This window comes from Acomys minous (assembly GCF_964271855.1).
Source record: "Acomys minous genome assembly, chromosome: 9".
Classification (NCBI taxonomy): Eukaryota; Metazoa; Chordata; class Mammalia; order Rodentia; family Muridae; genus Acomys; species Acomys minous.
Window position 1 is genome coordinate 43,296,013 of NC_140490.1, and position 27,755 is coordinate 43,323,767.

At 48.3% G+C, this 27,755-nt stretch overlaps 1 long non-coding RNA gene across 5 annotated transcripts; it reads right to left on the minus strand.

The window, feature by feature from the left end:
- Positions 1-27,534, minus strand: LOC311604295. 5 transcript variants are annotated; one of them, XR_014781435.1, is made up of 8 exons: positions 27,412-27,534; positions 24,915-25,061; positions 5,109-6,448; positions 4,217-4,545; positions 3,367-3,449; positions 3,162-3,273; positions 1,563-1,958; positions 1-1,104 (listed from the first exon to the last, which is right to left on the minus strand). It is a non-coding gene; the product is annotated as an uncharacterized lncRNA (long non-coding RNA). The 5 variants fall into 5 exon arrangements; XR_014781436.1 differs by having other exon boundaries at positions 3,367-3,484; XR_014781433.1 differs by having other exon boundaries at positions 3,367-4,545; positions 24,981-25,061.
- Positions 27,535-27,755: the final 221 nt, after the last annotated feature.

Consider the following 27,755-nt stretch of genomic DNA (forward strand, 5'->3'; position numbering starts at 1 on the left):
TGTTTTATTTGGTGAGACAATGCAGTTTTATTGGAGTTACATACAAGGTACAGCAATGACACTAAGAAAAAAAGACGTATTTCCACTGGAAGGCTCACCCAAACTTGGGTGACAAGTCCATGGAAGCTGCAAACCTGGAGCTCTCTGCACAGAGCTACAGGTAGCTTGGTTCAAATATCTTCTCTGCATTTCCATCCCTCAGTCTCTTCCCCCAGCTATGTCAGGGAATATGCCACAGAATGCCTTCCTCCAAGAAGGCAAGTATATCAGCCAACCTACAAATCCCCAGGTACCCAATTTCTAACCAAAGGTTGTCCCCAACACGTGGAGGTTTCTCTAATCTGTCTAGGACCCCACAGTGCCCTGTTCACTGTACCTATCAGCACAGGGCTGTCTAAATGACCTCTCATTTGCACTTCCAAAGGTACAAGAAAGGTTTGTGTCCTCTGTAGCCAAAGCTGCAGTGTGTCTCATGAGACTATGGGAAGACTACAGCAAAGGACACCGTGGGATGGCTAAGAGCTGTGTGCATGCAGCAGCCCTTTCGAGGGGAACCTGTGGCTTACAGAATGACTGGAGGAGACCCCCAGGGGACCTGGACACCCCTTGTTTCCACTTCATTGTCTTTAACCCTGTGTTAACCCTGGCTAGGTCTTATTAAGCAAATGGAAGGGGTCTTTCTCTAAAACTGGGTTAAGAGGGTGAGCTGTTGACACTACTGTTGCCATTTGGTTTGTAGGCATCCCATGGTGGGACGAAGCTCAAGGCCTGACAGGACATAAACTCACACAGGGTGTCCAGCAACAGCAGAAAGAAGCCTGGAGAATGTGTGGGGACAGTCTGTGCCACCTGGACACCTCTGTACTCTGCAAGTGGTGAGAAACGTCCTCGTAGAGAAAGGCAAAGCAGTACATGGAAACAACCATGCACTGTTACACGTGAGCAGTGCAGTGGACCATCACTGAAGGTGAAGGCTCTACTGTGAGTCTTGTCGCTGTGGGCTGGGCACCATCCCTGACCTCAGGCCCTCTTCTTGGGGGGATGAGATTTGTTCAGGGGAACAGCAGCCATCACCAAAGGAGGTCTCAGAACTGGCATTTATCCCTGCCACAACAATAGAGAGAAATGAGAAAACCAAGCCAGAGGGAGACAGGACAGACACAAACTGAAACCATCTGCTTTTTCATGCCGTTCTGACCTGCCTTAACAGCATCTTGCTCCTGGCTTCAGGGAGTGATGGGCGCACAGCTCACCAGTGGCTTTGACTCCCTGTGAGTCTTGTGCCCAGAGGTGAATGCATGAGCCCAAGTGTCCACAGTGGTGCTGTCAGCCATGAGGCAAGGTGGGCACTTCCCTGGGTGGCTTCTTTGCATCACTTCAAATCTAAATGTGTGCTCTGTGAGCTTAAACTGTGCATGGCCACAGAGGTACTGCCATCTTTGGGCAAGCACACTTATGAATGGGCTACTTATCCACGACTATGTTTAAGCTCCCTGAGTAAAATCCCCCATTGTCTCTTCATAGGATGACACTGGCTTAGATGATTCCCCTGGAGTCCTTACCTGCTGAAGGTATTAAATCTTTCCCGTCTCTTTACATATCACCTTCTGCTTAATTTTTCTTTGCACTCGTGGACATGAGATTCCTTGGAGTTCAATAACAGCGTCTTCTGAATCATCTAAGTAGCCCCCAAAAGCCCTATGTTTCGTTAGTACTTGTGATCTCAAGTGCAGCCTAGCTGAGCTGTGGCCCCTTTAGGGCAGACCAAGCCCTTTAAAGGCACCAGGAGAGTGGCCCATGTGGATGTTCCCAAGTTCCTCATCTTCACAACAGCAGTGGCCTGGAACAGGAGGTATGGAAGCACTGCCCTTCCCCAGGGCCAGGCACAGTTGTACATTGACTTTGCAGGGCACTGCTGGGGACACAGTCTTAACCCCTTTCAAGGGTTTCCGGAGAAGCTGTACAGAAAAAGAGATATGGGTAACCTTTCTGCTCCGTGAAAATGCAAACAGAGCCAAAGGGGAGTTTTCAGCTGCCGGCCCCCATGTGATGCTACCCAGGAGGATCCTCTTTCAAGACCCCAGATCTTATCGAGGAGGGGAGAGGCCATCAGAACTGGTGTCTGGGAGAGAAATTGCTTTGTTGCCCTCCACAGCACATCCCCGCCTTGTAGGCAGATCATGTTCCAAAGTCCCCAGGAAATCAAGTGTCAAGTCTCCACAGAGAGCCAATCTTGATTAGCCCTCCGCAATCAGCCTGAAGCAGCTCAGACAGCCAGGTGGGGGCAGTCCTGATTACAGGGAGAAAGGCGTGGCCAGGCAGCAGTCAAAAAGGAAGACCATTCCAGACAGGTGGCTAGCCTGGCACAAAGTCCCATGTTCCCCAGATAACAGCAGATGACTGCAAGCTCATTTTCATTGCTGGTCAGAGGCTAAGAGACTAAAGACGGGCTACAAAGCCTGTCTCCCTCCTTTGTGATATCCTAGGGTAGACACACCAAGCAGGGCCTCTGACTCCAGGTTGGGCTTGGCTTTGCTAGCCCTGCTGATTTCCCGGGTTCAGGCTCTGGGATCAAGATGGTCAGAAGTGGCGCCCCAACCAACACGTCACCCTGGAGCCTCTATCCTCCCACCCCCCACCTCCCTTACACTTGTCCAGCTGAATCAGAGTGAAGAGAGTTTTAGTGCCGAACATATCAAATAGAGCCACAGAACTGAGGTCAGAAAGGAAGGCTGGAGGATCTGTGGAGCTGACAAGTGAACTCCAAACCCAGCCTGGGGCCACAGAGGACATCATGGCTAGGGACACATGCCTGGCTCAGAGATTACAGTGACTGACCAAACGTGCTCTATTCCTAAGAACAAGTTGTCAATGCTTTGATGAGGTGAACGGCGCTTCCTCCGCCCTGAGTTGGGGAGATTTGGCTCCTCCCTCTAGTATGACTCAGTGCTCCACAACAGTCTTGAGAGTGAAGTTCAGAGTGAAGCCCTGCTGCCTGGCACAGCAGGCCACACCTTGTAGCCTGTGGGCTACACTGGAGCAATGAGTGTGAATAGCCTGATACCCAGTAGCTGCTAGTGACCACACTGGCTTCGACAGGCAGAGCGAGGAAGTATAGACAAAGAGTTAAGTGTGCACAGTTTGGGGGAGTCATTCCTCACCTGATTCTCTGCTCTCAGGTAGCAAGCCAAAAGTCTGTCTGGAGACAATGCCCAAAGTTTATGGCCCCTGGGCATCTACCTCCTTTGCCCTTTGCAAATGCAGAGGATGAGCCTTAGAGAAAAGGAGAAAGAATTCATGGAATCAGTGATCTGTCTCTACACTTGAGAACTGCATCTGTCCCAAACCTAAAGAAGGTGACTCCACCTTGCATCTTGTGGCCACGGGCTGGGGTGCCATCCATTGAACAAGGGACCTTCTCACAGGGTTAGAGCAAAGCTTAACATCGGCTGTTGAAATAAGTGTTCGATGACACATCAATGTCCTGTAAGAATGGCATGGAGGAAATGCGGAGACCAAGTGGGGAGACCCAAGGGACATGACCTAAAAGTCTATATTCTTTTGTAGCAGATGGTTCCTGACACGCCTTAACTACAGGGGGCATGCCATTGGCCATGCCATGACAAAGCGAGCACTTCTGGGCATCCCAGAGAATAACCTGTCTCCTCTCTAAGATCGGAGTTCGGTGTTGGATTCCCTTCACATTTTCCCAAGAAGGCAGCGAACCCACTCCTCTTCCTAGCCCTGGCTTCATTAATCTAAACCAGAACCAAAGGTCTGCCCCAGTGGGCACCCACACACCAAAACCTGCTCTGACCCCCAAGCAAGATGTTCAGCGTCACTGGCCATGTGGCCTGTGTCTGTGGTGGTGGTGGTGGTGGTGGTGGTGGTGGTGGCACGTGGAATCACAGGGTGGTCAGGTTCTATTGTGGGATGCCATGGAGTGGCTGGCACAGGTGACAGCATGGCCTTCTTGCCATACTAGTGGGAAAATGATTTGGCTAGTCATTTCCTCTCAACGGGCTCCCTCCTTTTTCCTCACGCGTTCTTCCATTTCTGTCTTCCCCATGTCCCTTTGCCCTGCTCTCCTCCCTTTACAGCCAGTCACCATCATGCTAGGCTCACACAGTTTTGCCTTGGTCGGTGATGACGTTGGTGAGAATGAAGGGACAAGCTGGTGAAGACCCTAAGCCAGTGGATCACTCAGTTCTCTCACCTTGGGTGCTCCGTCTCATATATTCTGCAGAGGCTGGAAGGGTGTAGCTTCCTTAGATGGAAGCCATGTGGACTGCGTCCTTCTCCAGATGACAGTCTGGAGGCACAGTGAACTAAAGGAGGGAGGAGCTGTTAGCCCAGACCCAGCAGCAAGAAGAGGGGCAGAGGAGCCTGTGCCCCAATTCTCAGGGGTGTCTAGATGGCAACTAGTGTAGAACAACATACAAATGCTAAGGGTTCTGGCCTGGATCCTTCCTGTGCCTCTCGATCAATGCCAGGCTGACTCCAGCCCTATGGTTTGATGACCATAGAGCTGGACCTGTTTTCACCCTTGAAAAAAGACACAAGAAAGGGACTCTGTTAATGACTTGGACACAGACAGGACCTAGCACTGAGCTACCCCTGCTCTACCACAGCTCTCTGCCTGATTCTTCACACCAGGGTCTATGCTCCCTTTCCCCCAGTCCTCCTCTCTCTTCCTCCTTTTTCCTTCCTCCTTCCTCTTCCCTCCTCCCTCCTCCTCCCTCCTCCTCCTACCCCCCTCCTCCCTCCTCTCTCCTCTCTCTTCTTCCCTCCTCCTCCCTTCTCTCCCTCCTCCCTCCTCCTCCCTCCTCTCCCTCCTCCTCCCTCCTCCTCCCTCTTCCCTCACCCCCTGGTCACATCCTCAGCTCTCTGCTTCTAGCTCAACTTCCACAGAGTTCATATTAGAGGGTACAGGGGAAAAGCTTCTAGGGTCACAGACACCTTTAGGGTTCGTGCCCTATATACGAGTTCAGCCTGCCAGTGGGAGGAGGCATTTCAAAAGCTAAGATTAAATACACAAGTGAATGCTGGTGGCCATGCCTGTGCTGTATTTCCCAAGAGACCATTTTCCTTTCCTTGTTCTCTCTTACCTGGGAAATGTGCTGCTTTTCTCTGAGATAAAGAGGCAACAGCATAGAGTATGAAGCAAGTGAACAATGCGCCTCATCTCTCTTCAGCTCCTTCATCTAGTGGTGTTGGAGGCTGTGGGTGTCACCTGGGGGGCTGGTGCTCAGTGATGACAGGACCCAGTGATGGTCCCTCAGGGGACCTGCTCCTATCATTTTCATCTTTGGTTTTCCCATCCTGGCGAGGGTCCTCCATGGAGGCTATTATCATGAGCTAACGTCTCACTGGATCTTAAGTGAGCGCTATCTCCTCCACAGTGCTATGGCTGCCGACAGCGCCTACAGCAGCCCTTGTGGGGCTGGGTTAGGACAGGCAGCAGAATGTGGTCAAGTAAGCTGGACCTTAAGCAGTCCTGCCCCCTCCTTTCACATCCACCTCCTGCAGTTGGTTCTTCCCAGATGAGATGAAAGTGGGGGGGGGGAGGGTAGAAGGACCTGTAGGGCTCATGTTTGAATGGAGCTTCACAAACTTTCCTGTTTGATGAAAAATGTGCCCATGGCTTAATCAGTATTTCAGAATAGTGTCTGCTGCTGTGACATCATTAGGTTTTCTATTTCCTACAGAGTCCTTGAGATCTTGGACTTTGTGGGCCGTGGTGGCCATGGCTTCCACAATCTTGATAACTGGTGGCCAAGCCTCATCACAGAGCCATAGCCATGGGTACCCATGAGTTGTCCTATGGTTACCCTGTAGCCAGGACCTACAACAGGGCAAGTAGGATATAAGGGGTTTTCACATGCTTCGTGGCCTTGGGTGCCTGCGATTATCTGGTGTAGAAGGGTTTGGTGCCTTGTTTAGTGTGAACCCAGCAGCCACACTATAAATCAGTATGCCAAGGCTCCATGTGTTGATGGGAAGTCTTGGATTGCCTGCACTCTCCAACATCTCTGGTGCTAAATGAGACTTCTTCTAACATCTGGCCAGTGGTGACTTTTATGGCCATTGCCAGGTCACAGAGTTCCATCATTTGAACATTGATTTCACCCTCCATCTATGGGTTCCAGCAAAGGTCTCACTTTTCTGAGAGGTCTCCTGGGGGCTTCAAGTATCTCAAGGTTTCTCAGCAGTATTTGATGCTAGGATCACTCTGGCCCCAGGGAGTCATTTTATATGCCTTTCTCCCAGCAGACAAGTATGTCAGTCAGTCTTCCATCTTTAACAAATGCCCCAACACAGCTTATTGGCAGAGATGGGTTATTTTGGCTCACAGTTTTGGAGGTTTCAGATCATGCTCCATCCTTTCCATTGCTTGAGGCCTGAAGTGACACATCATGGCCAGAGCACAGCAGAACAAAACCACTCACTTCACAACCAGGAAGCAAAAGGAAGGAAGAGAGAGAGAGAGCAAGAGCGGGTGTGAAACACTGGGCTCTGCAGTTCTCTCCCAGCGGATTCCCTCAATAACCCCAAAACCTCTTACTGGACCTCAACTCCCAAAGCCTCCCGTACCTCAAATCAGCATCAAGCTACAGACCAAGTTCCATGCCTCAGGCTGGATAGGACATTCTACACCCAAGCAAAAGCAGAGAGCCCTGGGAGGAGGAGGGAGGAGCCAGCCTTGCTTTCCCTTCCTGTCCTGAGCTGTTACAACACACTTGGCAGGTGGCCTGACTGCAGAGGTGACAGGGTTGTAAAAGAGCTGCCAAGGGTGTAGCACCCACTGGTATCTCCGAGATGCAGGCAGGCTCCTGGCCTGCTCCTCTCAGAATTCTTCACCTGCAGAATCCAACCTAGCTACTTTTGTAAAAGCCCAAACACACACATCTCTCTAGATCTTTGCCTTTTGTGTAACAGGTTGTGTTTTATTTTTATTTCTTCTTCCCTTCAGAGTGCTTAGCTGCCCCCAAATATGAAACCTGGGGTCAGTTGTGCTTTTGACCAATGGGAGATCAGTTCCATGTGTCCATTGCCCATGACCGGAGGGGCCACAACCAAAGATTAGGGACTCAAACTCCTATTACCCAGGAGCCACCTAGCTTACACAGTGCTAGTTTCTTCTTGCTATGCCTTTTCCACTGTGGCGCATGAGCTGCTGAGTCAGAAGGCAGGAGTCTGTGTGTGGTTTCTGATGCCTGGGGGTGGAGAACATGCCTGTTTCTTAAACTCTCTATTCCCAGGACACACATTGCTTCAGGCCCCACAGAGTCCAGTAAGACAGCTGGCGCCATAGTGCTGGGCCACTCCACTGGGCCAGGAAGAATGAATTAAGGAAACAGAACACTTGCGTTGGCCTAGGGACAATCTTAGGGTCCATCCCAGTTCTCTTTCATCCCCTGCATGGAATGAAGATTCTTTACAGCACCCTCAGCCCCTCTAAAGACAAGGATAAGGAAGAGACAGGCATGGAGTCAAAACATTGCACAATGGGTCTGGGATGTCCATACACACAAGTAGCTGGGTTTTATTACTTCTGTGATAGAGAGAGCTGATTGGGTGAGCCCACCCGAGAAGTGCCCTGGTCCCATAAGAACAGGAGTTCAAGTGAAACTGAGCAAGTGGGGTGCAGAAGAGCTGGGCCCCAGTTCTAGTCCCACCTGGTCCCTCAACAAGGGCAGCCTCCTGGTCCCCAGTCTTCCCGGTGTTTGGCTATCTAGGCCTTGCAGCACTCATTGAGACTGTGAGCTCCCCTGAAGTGGGCTGTCAGCTGCTCATGGCTTTGGCACTCGAGTTCTGAGCTGTCCCCTATTTTCCCAACTGTCCCCTATTTCCCAGTGACAGAGCTCATACCCACAGTGGTGCTCAGCAGAGAGTCTTGACAAGCACCCAGGCAACTGACAAAACAGAGCACACTGAGTGGTCACATCTTGTCTCCAGCATCCTTGACTTTCTCTAGAAAGGCAAAGACAGGAAGTGGAGGCCCCCACCTTCGCAGTTCCGTGCTTGGAAACTGCTTTTTTTGCATTAGAGGCCGATTCGCACCGTGGAACCTCTCTCTGGCCAGGCTTCTCATTGGTGTACATCATCACCCCAAAGCCCTTGTCTCTTTTTCCTTGTCACTAATTGTTTGCTATCCTGGGTAGCTGCCAACTCCCAGGGAACATGCCTTTCACGAGGCAGGATCCCATGTAACCCAAATTCATGTCAGTCACAGTAAGTGATGGAGGAATTGAATTGCCTCACCCGGATTCTGACCGGCACACAGAGCCCTATGGGAGAATGAAGACCTTGCTATACAGTGGGATATTGTATTCAGAAGGGAAACTGAAGCCAACGTGAGCAGAGGCTCTGGACTTCTTGAGTAGGAGTGCCACTGTCATAGGGAAGACATATTCAGATTGGTGGGTCCCAAAATGCTGTTCATAAATGAATGATATAGTAACAGAACCTTGAACTACAGTTTGGAGAACTGCATTGCCAAGATATGTTACTCCGCCACCTTGTGTCAGCAAATGCAAGCCGCATTTCTTTTTGCTGTGACAAAATGCCCGAAGCAGGATGAGTTATTCTGGCTCACAGTTTGACGGGGTACAGGCAGAAGGCAGGGAAAGCATGGGTAGGAAGAGCAGGAAGCCAGCTGGTCACAATGCCAAGAGCACAGTCTGAACAGGAAGTGGTGCTGGGTTATAACCCTCAAAAGCCCTCCTATGGTGACTCATTTCCTCTAGCCTGGATCCACAGCATTCCCCAATAGCATCCTCACAGGAGGAACAAACATTCAAACACGTAAGCCTGAGGGACAGTTCACATCCAAACCACAGCCGCATCCCTTGCCCTAGCTTTGCTCCTCCATTTTAGACGTAGCATATTTCTCCACTCTGGGGCTCAAGGCTACCCTAGAACACAGTTGAGCCACTACAGCAAAAAACCAAAGAGTAGATTTCTAGTTAAAACAGCCCATAGTAGCACAGTGTAATGTTCGCCAAGTAGAGCTGAGGAGCCTCCTGGGGCGGGGGGTGTACCCTTACCCCAGTGCCTCTTGCTGGAACCACGTTCTATGGAGAACACACTGTGCAGGGCTTTGCCTGCAGGCCGGTCACATCCTCCTGGACTTCTCACATTTCCTCCCATCAGCCTTTCCCCAAGAGTGACTCATCCTGTACTTAGTCCAAAACAACAGAGCTGCAAGAGTGCAGAAGGGGCCCTGTGGACCCCCCTTCTTGCAAAGGTGGGGGAGATCCGAACCTTCACCCACACACTGGGGCAGGCTGCACCCAGGGTGCTTAAGGAGTAGAGCAGAAGTGGGATTCACTCCCTAGTTTCACCGGAAATGCAGAAGAGACAGTTCCCAGCACTAAACATCCCTCATACCTGCTGCTTATCTGCCGCCAGAAAGCAAGCTGCCAGCCCAAGTGAGAACTCAGCATGACTACCAGTCACTTCCACTCTGGCACTACGAATACAATGGGGGGGGGGGGGAGGAGTACCCTAAGTGCCTATAAGGCAGCACAAGCATGCGTGTGTGGTCAGTGGCTCCTGCTGCTAGCAACAGGAGAGACATTTTGTACCGGCTCAGGCTGGCTCAGCCCACTCCTGTTCTGGGGACAGTTTGGTCAGCGCAAACCCTGCAGCACTGTTGGTACCACTCCACTAGGAGTAGGCCCATCTTCCTCACAAATGTGTTTGCTGTGCTCTGCGAAGCTGAGAGGAAAAGGAATGTTCTAGCTGGGGCTCCAGCTTCCGTTCCTCTCTTCAAAGCCCGGTACTTGTTTTCTTTTTTTTTTTTTTTACATGCCCGTCACCCCCCATGTGTGTTTGTGTGTGCATATGTGTACACATGTGCCTGTATGTGCACATTTGCATGTGTGCATGCATGTGTCTATGTGTGCATGCATGTGCCTGTGGACGTGTATGATGCATGCATGCATGTGTGTACTTACATGTGTGCACATGCTTACAAATGTGTGTGTGTGTGTGTGCGTGTGCATGTTCATGAGTGCAGGTGTGCAAGTGCCATAAGACATATGTGGATGCCAGAAAACAGCCTCAGTTGTTAGTTTTCACCTTCCACCTTGTTTAAGGCACCATCTCCCGGCTGACCCATTGAGCTATCTCCCCAGACCAAAGTCCAAATTGTTCCTGTTTGCCCACACACAGTCTTGACCTTGGGCACTTCTCCCCATGACCTTTAGCCCCTTTCTTTTTCATCACAGCACCTGAGGACTCTTCCCTGAGACTGTTTCCCCTGCCTGCCTGCCTCTTACCTCACATATGGATGAGAGGCGGGAGTCTTCCCAAAGATACTCTGGGGCTCTTCCAGATGGGCAGTCTCCACAAGCCTTTATATCCCCCTGAATATCTCTGATGTCATCCTTGCTCTTTGCTGTCCTCTGTCTAAGAAAGGGATCTCTCTCCTCCCATCTTCTGGCTCTCTGCCTAAGTAAAGAGTCATCACCAGCCTCATTCTCTGAAGACTAGTGTCAACCTACAGTATCACGCAGGGTAAACCCGATGTGCGTCTTTCTCTAAAGGGCATTCTCTCTCCACACAGTTGCTTTCTGCCACAAGAGCACCTCAGGATTCCTCAGAGCTCTCTGTGATCCACCTGCTCACACCCTCTGCCCCACCCCCATCTTACTTACATCCTCTCTCATATCTGCATGGTGATCTAGTCTAAGTGGCTTTGCATAGACGTGGGCATGTTTAGTTTGCATTACAGGGGAAGGGCTAGGGGTGTGTGTGTGTGTGTGTGTGTGTGTGTGTGTGTGTGTGTGACTTAAATTTCACACAACATACACACACATATACATATACACACATGAGTGTATGGAGAAAGACACACAGAGAAGCAGGGAAATAGAGAGGAAACAGAGGGGAAACAGTCACTTCCCTTCTTTTAGTCCTACCTTTCCTGGTGTGAACAAGCAAGCTTTTGTTCTTCTTCCAAGCCTCTAAATTCACTCTGATATAAAAACCAAGGAGTGTTCTAAGCAGCCTTAGACACAGAAGGAAGTCCCAGCACTGGACAGACACATCCCCACAGGCACTCAAAGGAAAAACAAGCACCACACAGCAGAACCGGGTGACAGCATTGAGTGACTCTCACAGTACACCTGTGATGCACTCTAGGAGGAGGAAAGAAAAACACCAGGGAACTTGTCAGAAAGGTATATATGATCTCAAAGGAACTTATCCACCTCCTCATCTTCCATCCATCCTTTGGTTGCCTCTCCATGTAATATAACTGCCACATGTCATAAGAGGTTCCTGGCTAGGCATGAGGCAAGGAAGGAAAGAGCCAGCTTCTCAATGGTGACAAGACCATTCTGATTTGACTTATGCCCTGTGACTATATCATGTCCCCTCAGAAAAGACCTCACAGAACACCCTCCGGATGACAGCAGAACCCCACAGACTTGATTCCACCATGCTAGACACAGACTCTTTACCCATCTATGACCCTCTTCGTCTGGGATGAGAAGATATGTTTCTTTTACTTTCCATATGCTCAGAGTGTCTGGTGCCTAGAAAAACCCAACAAGTAAATAATTATACAAGACGATAACCACATAAATAAATCAGCCTTCAGGAAAGAGCCATGGCAGGGTTGGGGCCATGGGTCAGTGGATGAGGTGCTAGCAGTGCAAGCATGAAGATCTGAGTTTGGCTCCCTAGCATCCACATAAAAGCCATGTCTGTTTGGTGCATGTCCATGCTCATAACCCCAGTGCTGGGGAGGGGGCCAGAAATAAGTCCTCCCTGGTGCTCACTGCTCACTCCAGGAGTCAGCATGCTACGCTCAGTAAGAGACCCTATCTCAATAAACAAGGTGGTTGGTTATTGAGGAATGACACCCGATGATAACCTCGGGCCTCCACACATGCACCTACCTCAACATGCATATACACCTCCTGTACAGCACATACAAACACAGACTTAGAATTGGGTATGTCCCAGAAATGGTTCAATATAGAAAATCCATCAGTGTAATCCACCACATGAACAAACTGAAAGAAAAAAACAAAAAAACAAAAACCACATACCACATGGTCATCTCATTAGCTGCTGGAAAGACCTTTGACAAAACCCATCACCCCTTCATGTTTAAAGTCTTGGAGGAGATCAGGGATACAAGATGCATACCTAAACACAATAAAGGTAATATACAGCAAGCCAGTAGCCAACATCAAATTAAATAAAGAGAAACCTAAAGCATCCGCACAAAAATGAGGAACATGACAAGGCTGCCTGCTCTTTCCATATCTATTCAATATAGTATTTGAAGTTTTAGCTAAAATAATAAAACAACTAAAGGAGATCGAGGGGATACAAATTGGAAAGGAAGAGGTCAAAGCATCACTATTAGCTGGTGATATGATATTATGCGTACCAGAAAACTCCTGCAGTTGATAAACACTTTCAGCAAAGTGGCTGGATACAAAATTAACTCAGTGACCCTCTTGTATGCAAATAATAAATAGGCTGAGAGATAAATTAGGAAGACAACAACCTTCACAATAGACACAAATAACATAAAATACCTTGGTTTAATCTTATCCAAGCAAGTCAAAGACCTGTATGACAAGACCTTCAAGTCTCTGAAGAAAGAAATTGAAGAAGATATCAGAAGATGGAAAGATCTCCCATGCCCATGGATTGATAGAATTAACATAGTAAAAGTGGCCATCTTACCAAAAGCAATCCACAGATTCAATGCTATTCCCATCAAAATTCCAACACAATTCTTTATAGACTTTGAAAGAGCAATCCTCAACTTCATATGGAAAAATAAAAACTCCAAGTTAGCTAAAAATGACTCTGTATAGTAAAATAACTTCTGGAGGCATCACCATTCTGAATTTCAAACTGTACTGTAGAGTTATAATAATAAAAACCACATGATATTGGTATAAAAACACACAAGTTGACCAATGAAACTGAATTGAAGACCCAGAAATAAACCCACACACCTACTGACACTTGATTTTTGACAAAAAAAAAAAAAGCCAAAGCTATACAATGGGGAAAAAAGAAAGCATCTTCAACAAATGGTGCTGGTCTAACTGGACGTCTACATGTAGAAGAAGACAAAGAGTCCCTATCTATCACCCTGCACAAAAATCAAGTCCAAGTGGATCAAAGACCTCAACATAAAACCAGATACACTAAATCTAATAGAATAGAAAGTGAGGAATAAATAGCCTTGAATGCACTGGTACAGGAGACAACTTCCTTAACAGAACACCAACAACTCAGGCTCTAAGATCAACAATTAGTAAATGGGACCTCATGAAACCAAAAAGCTTCTGTAAGGCAAAGGACACCACCAATAGAACAAAACAGCAGCCCACAGAATGGGAAAAGATCTTCACCAACCCTACACCTGACAGAGGGCTAACAGTCAAAATATTTTTTTAAAAACTCAAGAAATTAAACAGCAACAAACCTAACAGCCAACTTTTTAAAAAATGGGGTACAGAGCTAAATAGAGAATTCACAAGTGAGGAATACCTAATAGACAAGGAGCATTTAAAGAAATGTTCAAGGCCCTTAGTCATCAGGGAAATGCAAATCAAAGCAGCTAAGAGATTCCATCTTAGACTTGTCAGAATAGCTAAGATCAAAAAATTCAAGTGACAGCACATGCTGGTGAGGGCGTGGAGCAAGGGGGAACACTCCTTCATTGCTGGTGGGAGTCAAACTTGTACAACCACTTTGGAAATCAATCTGGCACTTTCTCAGAAAATTGACAGTAGCTCTACCTTAGGACCCAACTATACCATTTCTAGGAATATACCCAAAAGATGCTCCACCATACCTCAAGGACACTTGCTCAACTATGATCATAGCAGCTTTATTTATAGTAGCCACCAACTGGAAACAACCCAGATGTCCCTCAACCCAAAAATGAATAAAGAAAATAGGGTACATTTATACAATGGAGTACTACACCACTATTAAAAACAAGAACATCATGAAATTTGCAGGCAAATAGATGAAACTAGAAAATAAATATCCTGAGTGAGGTAATCCAGACCCAGAAAAACACATATGGTATGTACTCACTTATAAGTGGATATTAGCATTAAGGACAGGAATACCCTGCTACAATCCACAAACCCAAAGAAGCTAAGTAACAAGGAGAGTCCAAGGGAGATGCTTGAATCTCACTCAGAAGAAGAGATAAAACAGACATCTGAAGTAGATGGAGGGAGGGAGCTGGTGGAAGAGAGGGTGGAGAGGCTAACTGGGATGGGGATCGGGTGTGGAAAGAGCAGGAGGTCAGGGAGGGGGAATGGAAGAAAGAGCAGAAATCAATGGGGCGACATCTCTGGGACACGGGAGGCTCCCAGGAGTCTATGGGGGTAGGCCTAGCTGAGACGCCTAGCAGCAGGGAATTTGGGCCTGAAGTCACCATTTCCTGTAGCCAAGTGGGACTTACAATGGAGGGAGGGGGACACCATCTCACCCATAAAACCTTCTACCCAATTTGTCTTCCCTACAAGAAGTGTAAGGATTGAGACAGCGGAGACTGAGGGAATGAATGGCAAGCCAAAGACTGTCCCAACTTGAGACCCACGCCATGGGGAGAGAGACAACCCCTGACACTACATAGTGATATTCTGCTAAGACAGAGGCCTAGCGCAATTGTCTCCTGAGAGGCTTCATCCAGCAGTGGATGGAAACAGATGCAGAGACACACAGCCAGACAATAGACAGAGCTTGGGGAGTGCTGTAGAAGAGTGGGAGGAAGGACTTACGGGAGATGGAGGGGTCAAGGACATCACAAGAAGACATACAGAGTAAACTAAGCTGGGCCAATGGGGGCTCACAGAGACAGAACCACTAACCAAAGAGCCTGCACAGGCTGGACCTAGACCCCCTTACACATATGTCGCATATTATTGGTCCTCATGTGGGCCTCCTAACAATGGAAGTAGGGGCTGTCTCTGACTCTGTTGCCTGCCTGTGGATCCCTGTTCCCTAGCTGAGTTGCCTTGTCTGGCCTCAATGGGAAAAGATGCTCTTAGTCCTGCTGTGACTTTAGGTGCCAGGGTGGGTTGGTACCCCTTGGGGGCCTCCCTTTTTCTGAGAAAGAGGAGGGGGAGAGGGAGGAGACATGAGAGTAGGAGTGGGAGGAGAGGAGCTGGGATTAAGCTGTAAAGTGATTAAATAAGTAAGTGGGGGGGTGAGAAAAAATAAAAAAGATGAGCTTTTTAAAAATGGACTATGCTCCTGTAGAACTTTCTATACTTCTCCTCCAGGAAAAACAACTGGAAAGACTCCAAGTTGGCCTCACTCAGAGAGAGCTATGAATGGCTAAATTCCAGACCACAAAGGCTGAGGCTCCTCAGTCCTTCCTGGAACACTTCAGATAGCTCAGAGCTCAGCGAAAGGTCTGAGCCTCGTCTGTAGGGAAGCCAATCCTTTGTTTCCTAAAGGACTGATGTCCTTCCTTTTCTGATGGGGCCACGTCTCCATAACCTGAAAGCACCACTGTGGCACAGGGTAGTTGAGTACCATTTGTCCCCCTTGTGCTTATCGAACCAACGAGAAACTTCAGCTCACTGCCTCTGGCCAGCTTCACAAGAAATGGTCATATAGAATATCGCCATCCCTAAAAATTCAAAACGTCAAAACCTGACGTATGATTTCTTCAGATTGCCTATATTTATTTTGTATCACCTAGTACTTTTGAGAAGCACCACGTGCCAGGAACCGTGTGCATTAACTGGCCCCACCCATTGGGACAGTACTGGGCTATGGTGTGTGGAAATAGGCGTGGGCCGGGGGCAAATATTCTGTAAGTGAAAAGATAGTACTGAGAACACAGCGAGATGAGAGAGTATAAACATTTCAGGAGAGGCAATGAGGAGAGAAGTTTAGCTAGAACAGTATTTGCTAGGATTGATCAAAAGGCTGGGGCAAAATAAGCCAAAAGGAGGGAGGGGCTCTGGATTGCTGTATGCATAACACCACCCACTGTGTGAAAGAATATGGAGAAATGGAAGGCAAGGGGTCAGATCATGACTTGGCTTCTAGGAAGGAGAGGGCTCTTCAAAATTACTAAGGTGTGACTAAGCCAACCAAAATTACTAAGGTGTGACTACTAAGCCAACCAGCCATGAGCAATACAAAAGTGAAGCTCTGAAGATTATATCAATATGATGACAGAAATATGTATATGTTTTGCAAATCAGTGGTGTGTGGAGCTGAAAGAACACAACCATATCTGGCCATAACCAAAACTTCAGCCTAAATTGAGGTCACCAATGAAAGAATTCACTATCTCACAAAACAAGAAGCATGGCCTTAGAGCCATTAAAGAGTGACTCATCTCACCATGACACAGACAACCCACTCTTCTTGGGAAGCATTCCCAACATCATGACTAAGTTTGAAAGATGCTAAGGTAAGGGTGGTCCTACAATGGTCCAGGCACCCTGGCTCAGGTCAATAAAAGGAAGTCAGATGCCCCTGTGATCTCTCCTATCAAGAATGAGAAACAAAGATCAGAAAAGCCACACTCAGCCGAGGAAGTTGGAGCCCATGCAGGGATGTTCTCATCTGACTGACTGGCTTGTCTCTACTAGAGTGGTTGCCAAGTCATGTGAGAGGATGGAACAACCTGGAACCTTGACAAGGAAGAATAAGGAAATGGCTATAGGAGAAAACTGCTTCGTTTCAGGTGAAAATTCAGAGATAAGAAAAGAAAAGGAAGGCCCCTTAATGATGGTCTTACAGGTTGAGCCTGCCAGTGTGACCTGAGTGGACTGAGGTGTGGCCAAGGCACAGGAGGAAACCAGGACTGAGGGCCAATCAGGCTTCACCTGCTGTTCTCATTTGCACAGAGCTCTGCAGAGCGTTCATGCAGAGCCTTCATGCAGAGCATAGAGGCCATCAGTCACCTGAACCACGGGTGTTTCGGTGGCACAGCGCCAGCAGAAGCTAGATCACAGCGATGGCAAAGTGACAGGGAAGTGAAAACTGGAGTCAAGTGGAGGCAACCCCTGTGGGCAGCCCTGCACCTGCAGAGGGAAGGACAGGCCGGGATTGCCGAGTTGGATATTTCTGCTGTTGTAATCTTGGAAGAGAGGCTGATCATATTTCACAAATCACTGCAGGAACCCAGTAGAGCGAGGGCAAGAACCAAGCGTGAAGGAAAAGAGACAGCGGGTGGGGATGAGAGGCCCACAAAGATGAGAAGAGAGCGGAGACAGTGCTGTGGAGAGAGCGGCAGGGGCTGGCTCTAGGTAGGGAGAAGCAACCTTCTCCATTTACCAGGCAGTGAAGAGGGAAGAGCACGCCCAGCAAAGTGTGAGGGGTAATACTGTCACCCTGACAGGATCTAGAGGCCTGAGGAGACAAGTGGGGTCACAAACAGCATGAAAGAGAGTCCTCCTCCTTACTGATGGTGGATGCAGTGTGCACAAACCACTTCACACTCCTGCCACCATGCCTTCCTTGCACAATGGACTGTGTCCTCAAACTGTGAACCAACATAATTCTTTCCTTCCTTAAACTGCTTCTTTTTCTGGGTAGGGGGCAGGGGACGGGCACAGTGAGGAGAAAAATACTTAACACAACAGGTGTGCAGAAGTGATGGGTCTAAGGGGATGAGAAATACCTGTGTGGTGCCTTCTGTTTTCACTGCAAGGCTGTTGTGCCCTCTGTCCATGGCTCAGGGAAAAAGGTCAAGGCTGAAGGTGATCAGTTGACGCGGGAAACTCCCAGGTTACTTGCCAGAGTTTCCAACAACTGTCACCCACCCCACTTCCCACAAAGACTCCCAAGCCACCTCACAAAACAAAGCAAACAACAAGGAAAAACAAAGGTGGGAGATAGAAGGAAGGATACCTGTGGCTGCCCTCTGGGTTCTACACACGTTTACATATGTGCATGCACATCTGCATGCAAAGGATATCAGGAATACATGTATACACACACATTCATGAAGGAAAGAAAGGAAGGAAGGAAGGAAGGAAGGAAGGAAGGAAGGAAGAAAGAAAGAAAGAAAGAAAGAAAGAAAGAAGAAATTTATTGTCTAGAAGCCATCTTGTAGCATTTTGTTACAGCAGTATAAATTACAAACTGGTACAGAACTATGTCTGTGAGACAGCTACAGCACTCTGCACAGTCACCAGCAGACTCCCTCACCCTGTCTGGATCCTAGGGACCATGTTGCTTATTCCTTAGGGTCTTAGCCCTCCCGTTCCCCAAATGGACCAAGGGTTACAGTTCCTAAGCAGCTCTAATCCATAGCTCTTGCTCCTGGAGACAACTAAGTTACAGAAAAACGATTGGTTTCTGGCTACTTCTCGGTGCTCAGTCCAAGAAACAGAGTAGCACGTCATCAGTGGGCTGTTTGTCAGTTATGTCCCAGAAATAATGGCTATGGGAGCTGTGGGGCTAAGGCAAGCCAGACCACAAGCATCAGTTCCTCAGTCAATCAGCTGTGGTGCGGCAAGCAGCACCCTGAATTCTCTGAGGTCCTTGTCTCCTGCATCTAATGGGAGGATGGTCATTGACCTTACTTAGTGCTTCTGACAACTAAATGAAGCTAAGCCAGGCAGGAGGTACCCATGTTCCCTGATAATACAGAACCACAAGGGTCCTCCTTCGCCTGCTTTCTCCTCCATGCCCAGATGCGTACCTCCTATGGCTCTGAGCTTTAACTTAGGGAGATGAGGGTGAGAGAGATTACTGTAAAGATGGTGGGTATCAAAGTAGAGCCAGAGCCCAGAGGTGTGGAAGAGACACATGTGTCTGATACTAAGAACGGTCACAAAAGTCTCTGCCAGAGCCACAACCTTGTGGGGGAAAAAAAAGCCACTGCAGCCTACACAGAAAACATGTGTACCAACTGTCTATCCAAATTTGGAGTCCTGTCACATTTGCCAGTGAATCCTAGGGCCAAGAATATTGTTCCAAACTCATTTCTCGTGTTTCCTTTGAACACTTGCTCTTGTCTCAAACTCCTTGGCTGGGCAATCAGTGGCTTCCCACGAGCTCCATGAGTGTGTGGTCCTTTTTCACAATCCCTTTGTGGTCTGATGGATGTCCTAGTTCCCTTTCTGCTGCTGTGATAAAAACATCCTGACCAAAAACAACTTAGGTGAGGGAAAGGATCATTTGGCTTGTACTTCCATGATACAATCCATTACTGAGGGCAGCCACGGCAGGAGCTCCAGCAGCTAGTAGCAACATCTCTCCAGTCAAGAGCAGAAAGCTACGAATAGACATCCTTTCCTGCTTCCTTGCTTTTCACCTAGGTGCTTTCATTCACATATGATTCAGGACCTCTTGCCTAGGGAATGGTGCTGCCCAAACTGAGCTGGGCCCTCCTACATCAGTTAACAATCACGGCAATGTCCCCACACATGTGCCCGCAGGCCACATGATTTCTAAAATAACACTCTCTTCCTGGGTTAAAAACCCACCAGCACACTTACTTTCTGTAGGATCAATTTTCTTAACCAATATATTTTATTAACAACTTAGTGACCAAGCATACGTCACTTAAAACCCGACTAACCAAAACAATAGGAAATGAGGATTAATGGACACAATAACAAAACCTTAAGGATATCAGTTCTGAGGAACGATTCTCCGGGCGTGAGCCACAGGATTTCCTCTGCTGGAACCTGGGGTAACCAGAACCCAGAACCTCAGCAGGAGTCAGAACCCCGAAGCCTTACCTCTAGGAGCATCTTGAAGTGCAGCAATGAACAGCCAAATCTATCCCAAGTCTCCAAAGCCCCCGCCTCCAGTTCTAGGCTCATTTATATATCTCCTCCCAGAGTCAGTTCCCGAGATCTTTTCAGCTGGCAACAATTAAGCTCCTGCATGAGGTGGTTGCTCTTCTAGTGAATTAACCTCACCTGTTCTCTCTCGAGACCATTACGATCCCACACTTGGAATCCTAAAAAACAGGTTTATCTCTCCCTCAACTGTCCCTTTTTCAGAATGTCTCTTTTTTAGGTGTCCAGCACCAAGCAGGGTTAGTATGATGAGAAAGGAAGGCTTCTGAGCTATGCCATTTGGGAGAACTTTCCAGAAAGCTGGTAAGAGGAACATACTTTCCCAAGGTTATTGTGAAGGCCCCAGAGCATTGTGAATATATGTCTAAGGAGAAACAGGTAGATGGAAGTTTCTAGACTTGACTGGACAGACTGAATGGTGATAGAAGAACAGGACCAAATGGACTGCTGACTCAATCTAAGAGCAAAAGGGAATGGAGCATCTTCCAGAAGCAGGGATGGATGGGTCACATACAGATAAGAGGGTCTGTCTGCCTCTGGGAGGACCCCAAACTAGTCATGTAGACAGACATGGTAAATTTGCTGTGCAAACACACTGTGTCCATTAGGGGTCAGTGGGGCTCCCTCTGGGTACAGGCCATGAAGCAGCTGCCATCTGGAACAAGTCAATGCCCTAGGAGAGGTAGAGATGCTGCTGTGCCCTGCCTACTATCTCTGGGAATAGGAGTGGGCAGCCTGAGATTCCTCAGAGGACGTGGTGGGCAAAGGATCTGCCATGAGCTCTCTGAAGGAGTCAGTGAGTGCTGCCTCCCTGAGGTGAAGTGCCAGCTTCCATATGCTTTGACAGCTAAGAATCCCATCTCATGCAAATCTAGTTAGGGTTTGTGGTATCACAGTCCCAGTAAAATGGAATTTTTCTTAGTGAAACCAGACTCATTCATGGCCTCAGCCATGTGGGCAGGGAAGGTCACCTGCAGGGTCAAAACCTCACAACTTCACAGTCTTCTCAGCTGGGCCCAAGCTGGCCACTAGTTTTCCACTAAAACATGGTGCCTAAACCATTATTAAATGGAGTCAAGAGCAATTCTGCTAAAAGTTCTCTTGCTTCTACTCCCCACCTCACTGGGTTTGTTGAAAGAAAAGGATTGGAAGGATTTGCCCAGAGCCCTGTTGTTTTGGAAAGACTGTAATTTCTGTCTCCTTTGGACAACACTCCCATTTACATTTTTTAAAATGAGGCTTGAACTTGCGGCCTCTGGGTCCTGAGTCAACAAAGCCTTCCCCTGAAAGCATTCTGGAGACTGGAGAGCAGAGGAGGGAGCAGGTAAGAATGCCTGTCCCCAGATCAACAGCTGGCCAACCCTCTGGAGCCTCTAGCCAGGGCCTGCTGTAGCAGGCTCTCAGCTCTGATGTGTACAGAGGTGTAAGAGTTATACCAGCATCTTCTCTCAAGGCTATTCTTCAAGCTGTGAACATAAAAGGAGTAAGCTTAGCATCCTATGATAACTGCTATAGGATAGATAGATAGATAGATAGATAGATAGATAGATAGATAGATAGATAGATGAACAGATAGACAGACAGACAGACAGGCAGACAGACAGAGGGATGCATGGATGGATGATAGGTAGGTAGATGGACTGAGATGGCTTAGCCAGTACAGTGCTTTCTGAATAAGCACAAGGATCTTAGTTCAGACCATCAACTCTGAGCATAGCAGCACACATCTATAACACCAGTGAGGGCAGACGGAGGCAGGAGGATCCCTGAAAATCATTAACCAGCTGATTTAGACACTCTATGAACTTCAACTTTGGTGAGAGACCTTCTCTAGGGAGGGAGAGAGGAGAGAGAGGGGGAGAGAGGGGGGGGGGAGAGAGAAAGAGACAACCAAAGAAAAGTAATATGGGTGACTGAGAAAGGTACTGGGCATTGATCTCTGCCCTCTATAGGCACACACACACACACACACACACACACACACACACACACACACACACACGGGATGTGACTCAGTTGGTAGAGTGCCTGCTTAGCACGTATGAGGCCCTGGGTTAGAGCCCAAGGATCACATAAAGATGACAAGGTGGTACATACCTGTAATCTCAGCACTTGGGAAGTAAAAGCAGGGAGAGAAGAGTTTCAGGGTCATCCTTGGATACATAGCAAGTTCAAGGCTAGCCCAGCCTGAGCTATAAGAATACTTGTCAGAAGGAGGAGGAGGGAGTGAAGGAAGGAAGATGCCACACTCCACAGGTCCTGGACTAGGCCCCTGTGGTCAGTTGCTTTTATTTTTTTCTTTCTGGCATACATTAGGCATCCAAGAAACAATTATTGAATGAATGCATGCATGCATGCATGAGTGAACGAATACATTATCAACCCACAAAAACAGTCTGGTGCAGACGGATGTCTGGCTCTCTGGAGCCTGCCTGCCCAGGCTTCACCCCATGGGCTCACTGCCTGGAGAAATGTACCCCTAATGACACCAGCATCGCTAGTCATCCCAGCCCTCTTGTCACCTGAGAGAAAGATGCAGAGGAAGCAGGTGGCTGCAGGGACAAGTAAAACGAGATACATGCTGTGGCTTCTGAAGAGCAAACACTGCCACTGGCCACCTCTACTTGTCCCTGTACCCTCTGAAGCAGACATAAAACCCAGGAGCAGTCAGCAGAGTGTGGAGTGCAGGCACCACAGCCCTGTGCAGTGTGGGCATCCTCGGGAGCCTCCAGACAGAGAAGGGGAACAGACGTATGGCATGGCATGGCTGTGACCAACTGTACGCACACGAGCCAACCATCTGTGGTCCTACTTGCCCTCTATTCCAGAAAGCAGGACTTGTGGTCTCAGGTGGCTGGACTCAGGAAACCATCCCACGCAGCTATGACATAAAAGCAGTTACTGTGTCACCTGGCCAACTGGCATCATCAGGAATGGAGCAGGTATTGCTGGCACATAATTAAATTTAGAATGTGCTGGCTTTGTGGAAACATGAACTGGGCAGACGGAAGGCAAAGAGGGAGGCCCCCACCTCACTCCGTGTCATCTTAGTGGCACAGGACACCTGGTGGCAATAAATCAGTGGCTCTGTTAGGCCACAACCTTGGAGCCTTTGCTTAGGATTAAGGCAGGAGCAAGACTGTTGACCTCACAAGTATTACAAATGGCCTGACAGGCCCAAATGCCAGAGGGCACAGCAAATCCTCACCCTAGCTCCGGAGACTAGCAATGAGCATTCCACAGCAAACATACCTACAACCCCAGCTCAGATCTGCATTTTGAAAATCACTGCTGGTCCCTCTGCTGGCCACTTCCCACCTTAACCCCTCCAGATATGGCTGAGTTATCCAGGTGGTCTTCCATCTTGGACACCCCCACCCCCATGAGAAAAGAAAGTTTCTACCCTAAGGGGACTGCCTAAGTTTCTACCACATAGGACTCGGCATTGCAGCTGCACAGGACCTGCTCAGTTCTCTCAGACCCTGAACCTCAAACATGGCCAGTCCAACCAAACAGCAGTGACATTCCTGTTCAGCAAATCACCTTCTCCGAATGTCGCTGGTTTGTATCAGCCCTACTTCCTGAAGAATGCTTAGTGGGGAAGTTGACTGTCCTGCAAGTGTGAACCCAACAGTCCCACAAAGAGTCACTCTGGCCCCAGCTCCATTGTCTGTGCCCTCGGTGGGAAGTCAGAGGATGTGATACCTGAGCACCCATCATAGGGATCTGGAGAGCCAGTCCAGGAGGTCCGATGGAAGATGAGGGTTCAATAGGGGTGATCTAGACAAAGAAACTGCAAAAATCTCCTAGGAGTGACCAAGCTGTCGACTGTCCCGGGAGTTCAAGTGATAGCAGCTGCTGTGGAGGGAGTCTCCTCATGGAGAGTGGAGGCTTTGCCCACACCAGCAGAGAGGGTCTGGAGTCTTTCCCCCATGCACCCCTGCCCGGGACAACAGAGCTGTCATCCATCACAGGAACAAGGAGGGTGAGGTGTTAATGTGGGAAGCATCCTGTCACAAAGGCCCTTTCAAAGGGACAGTGATGGATGGAGTGGCACAGCTCCAGGTGCCAGAGACTTCATTGCAGCATTGATAGCATGCACAGAAAACCCCAAGGCAGGCTTGCCACACGAAAGTCAATACACCCTTCTGCCAGGAAGCCCGTGCCGTGTGTACGCATTCCCCAGCTCCTGCTTCTGCTATGAAATTATACTTCTAATTTTAGCTTAAGTACAACCACACAGTGAAATCAAAGATCTTTAAGTAGCTTATGTTAAAAAATCGTGGGCCTGGTGCCCAGCCCTTCCCTACATCATAGAGGAAGTCATTGTCTACTTTAAAAGATTGCTTTCTGGTACTTATTTCTGTATGTCTACGTAATATACTATTCCAACACTTCCTGATTAGGAGACAGTTTAGCGTGGTTTCTGCTACGGTAGGCCAACTGTTGCTGTCACATGCCCCAGCTCCCTGCCTCCTCATCCCACAGAGTCCACATGGGTAACATGAGGCGCAGATTGTTTGTGCTGAGTCCAGGTCAGGCTACCAGCATGCCCCCTTTCCCACACAACTTCCATGTTTATTTGGTTCCCCCCCAGGAGCTAAGAGCTGTCTCATATTTTCATTTGTTCAGTTTTCCTTGTATTTCCTGCTAACATTTCAAAATGTTAAGATGGTTGTTAAATGCTTCAAAATATCCTAAGTATTCAAATGTATTTATTTTCTCTTGAAGATTTGTGATCCTTCCTCGCCTCGCTTGGGTTCAGGCCTCTGCTTCAAGACTTTGATTTTGCATGGTTTCCTTCCATATTGCAATATATTACACATTCACTGAAAGGAGGAGTTCAGGGGAAAGAGAAGAAATATGCGTATAGTTTGATTGATAGCAGGTAAATTAATATGAATAGATTGAAATATTGCATATAGGTAATAGATTATGGATGAGAGATAATCAATAGGTAAATAAATGGTAGATTTTGATAGATGGTTGATATGTAGATACGTAGATGGCGGATGGGAAGTAGACGTAGGCATGACTTTCATGCTTAAAGACAGATTCTCCTTCCCTCTTGACCGACACCTAGCAACTCTTCTTTACCCTCACAGCGTTTTTTTCCTGTGGCTACATTACCATTTGACTTCGAAAGCCATGATTTCTCGGTCCCTGGCGCCTGCTTAGCACTCTTCTCCCACACACCTGCTTTGTTTTCTCACTTGTTCAAGCCTTAGTCTTTCAAGAAATGCTCCGCAGCATCTGGTGGCCCTTGGCTGTTCATTCCTAGTTCAAACAAAGGCATTAAACACTGTTTGGAACCTGGCTATGTAGCAGTCAGGGGCAGAGCTTCAGACTGGTAGAAAGAGACCCAGGCGCTGGTGAGGAGGCATCTATGGTAGCCATTTGTAGCACTGTCTTTGTGCACTGTTATCTCTCCAATATATTCCCAGGTGAAGACAGGGTGGCCTGGCTACTGTCTGGATGACTGCTCTGGATGACCAGCCCCTGTGCCTTGGCCTTCACAGGCTGGTACCCCCAAAGCTCTCTCTGTCCTCTGTGAGATTCACTGTTCTCAATAATCTAGGAGAAATTTGCTGTCCCATCAGCCAGTAAATGTCTCACCTACCTAGAGGCTGAATCGTGCCGCCCACCGCACATTTCAAATGTGAAAGTTCCAGCCTCAACACGGCAATAGGTGGCTATCGTCAGAGGCAGAGCAATCTCAAATGTAGTGAAGAAGGGGGCACCTGGCTGAGTCCAGACTAATGTGATTGCTGTCCTTACACAAGGGGAAACTTGAACAGGACTTCTGGCCTCTGGGACTGTGTGATCCTGAATCCCTATGGTTCTAGCCTCCCGGTGTGGTACTCTATGCCAGGCCATCAAAGGTTGTACAAGCAGAAGCAAGAACTTCCAGGCCATGGGTCATCCTCCTGCAAGCCCCTGTTGATGGATAGCCACCTCTTAAGGGGACAGTAGGGCCTCCATTAATGTCTACACAGTGGCCTCACTTACAAAATGTGTTCAGAGGCGCACTCCTTAGCGCGTCTCTCTGCTTCATAGACCTCACCACTTTCCTGTCACATTAATGGGCCTGTTTTGGCTGACCATTCTAAAGGTTTCATCCACAGTCACTTGGCCCTGTGCCTTCGTGTCTTCGGTAGCACAGTGCGCCATGGTGGTGGTCTACCTCTTAGTGTCCGTAAGGCAGAGAAAAAGAGGAGGGACCAGACTTCCAGTATCCCCTTAAAGGGCATATGACCAGGTGACAGGCTTCCTTCCAATGGACCCCATCTCCTGTAGGTACCAGTAAAGCCATGGGCTGGGAGCAAACCCTTCTAAATAAGTGGCCCTTTGGGGCCATGTAAACTATAAGGAGATGGGAGATGCCTGACTGTAGTTTATCTGACTCTCCCTAACTGCGAGTTTCCTTGGGTCTGTGAAGCCCAAAACCTCCCATGGTTTGGTTAGAAGCCTCCCCCAGAGACTATGGCTATTCAATAGGCAGCCTTTGTCGTCCAGACTATCAAAGGTATTAGCATTCTAGATGCCACTTTCCTACAAAGGGGCAAGTTTCAATGATAATCAAGCATGTGACGTGAGCAATGGGCTGGCACAACATAATACCACCCAAATCCCTCAACTCTCCTAGCCAGGAAGGAGAATTTGTCTCTGCCCTTCAGGGCAGGCATGAATTACTGCTCCTTCCTGACCAATCTGTGGAACTGTAAAAATAATCATCTGGCAACAGAGAGACTGAGATGCCGGCACTGGACTACGAGATGAAGGTCAAGACCATCAGAAAGTCAGCTGGCTGTGCTCTGGATGTGAAATAGGGACAGGGCTTGTGTCTGCGTTCCTCTCCCCCAAATCAGTAGCCGCAACTCAATCTGAGAAACTGCCAAGCATGCTCAGCTGGGATGGCATTCCAAAGGCCCTCGGGCCAGAGCATCCTCTACAGTGCTAAGGGTATGGAAGAGAGGAGGCTGGGAACTGCTGCAGACTGGAGACCACAGGGTTGTGACGAGCTACCACAGCAAGGAAGCCTGAAGGGGGAGAGTGGACAAACTTAGAGCCTACAACTTGCTCAATAGGCTTTCCCAAGTAGGAAACTTGTGTGTGTGTGTGTGTGTGTGTGTGTGTGTGTGTGTGTGTGTGTGTGTGTGTGTAGGGCAGAGGACAATATTGGGTGCTATCCACAGAAGTGCTAGCCATCTCCTTTGAGACGGGATCTTGCGCTGGCCTGAAGCTCCTCACTTAGGTTAGACTGGGTGGCTAGCACGTCCAGGATCCTCCTCTGAGCACCGGAGTGACACTGCACCTGGCTTTTCTTCTGTGGCACTAGAGACCAAAGTCAAATCCTCAATCCTTTCCAGGCAAACACTTAACCAACTAAGTAACTCCTCTGGCCTCTCTTTTGAAGTTTATATTAGTAAATGTTAATTACACGTAGTAATGGGCCTCTCTGAGATTTTCATACATGTACATAAATAACATTTTTATCAGTAATTACCTGCATTGTCCTCTCTCTTCCTCTCTCCCACTGATCCCCTTTTCCCAAATAGTCCCCTTCTCTACTCCCATGGATATTTCTTTGTTTTGGGTGACAAAAAATTTAATTGGGACTACTTACAAGGAACATGGATGAGGAATCATTTAGAGAAGCAGGGCCGTTTACTCGGGGACTACAGCACTGAAGAAAATGTCTCTTTCCCTCCCAATGAACAGTAACTGCCGTTAGATTGTTAGGGAGGGGTTAGGCCTTGCTAGCCCTTCCCCCCCTCCAGGACGGAATGTTGAAGGGACCAATCTTGTGCAGGTCTTGCACTAGGTGCAGCTGCTGAGCAAACAAAGCACCCAGTTTTTGACTGTGGCTGTGAGATGTCTTGACACTGAGGAAAGCTGGGTGGGGTCTGTATGCAACACACACACACACACACACACACACACACACACACACACACACACACGTACGCA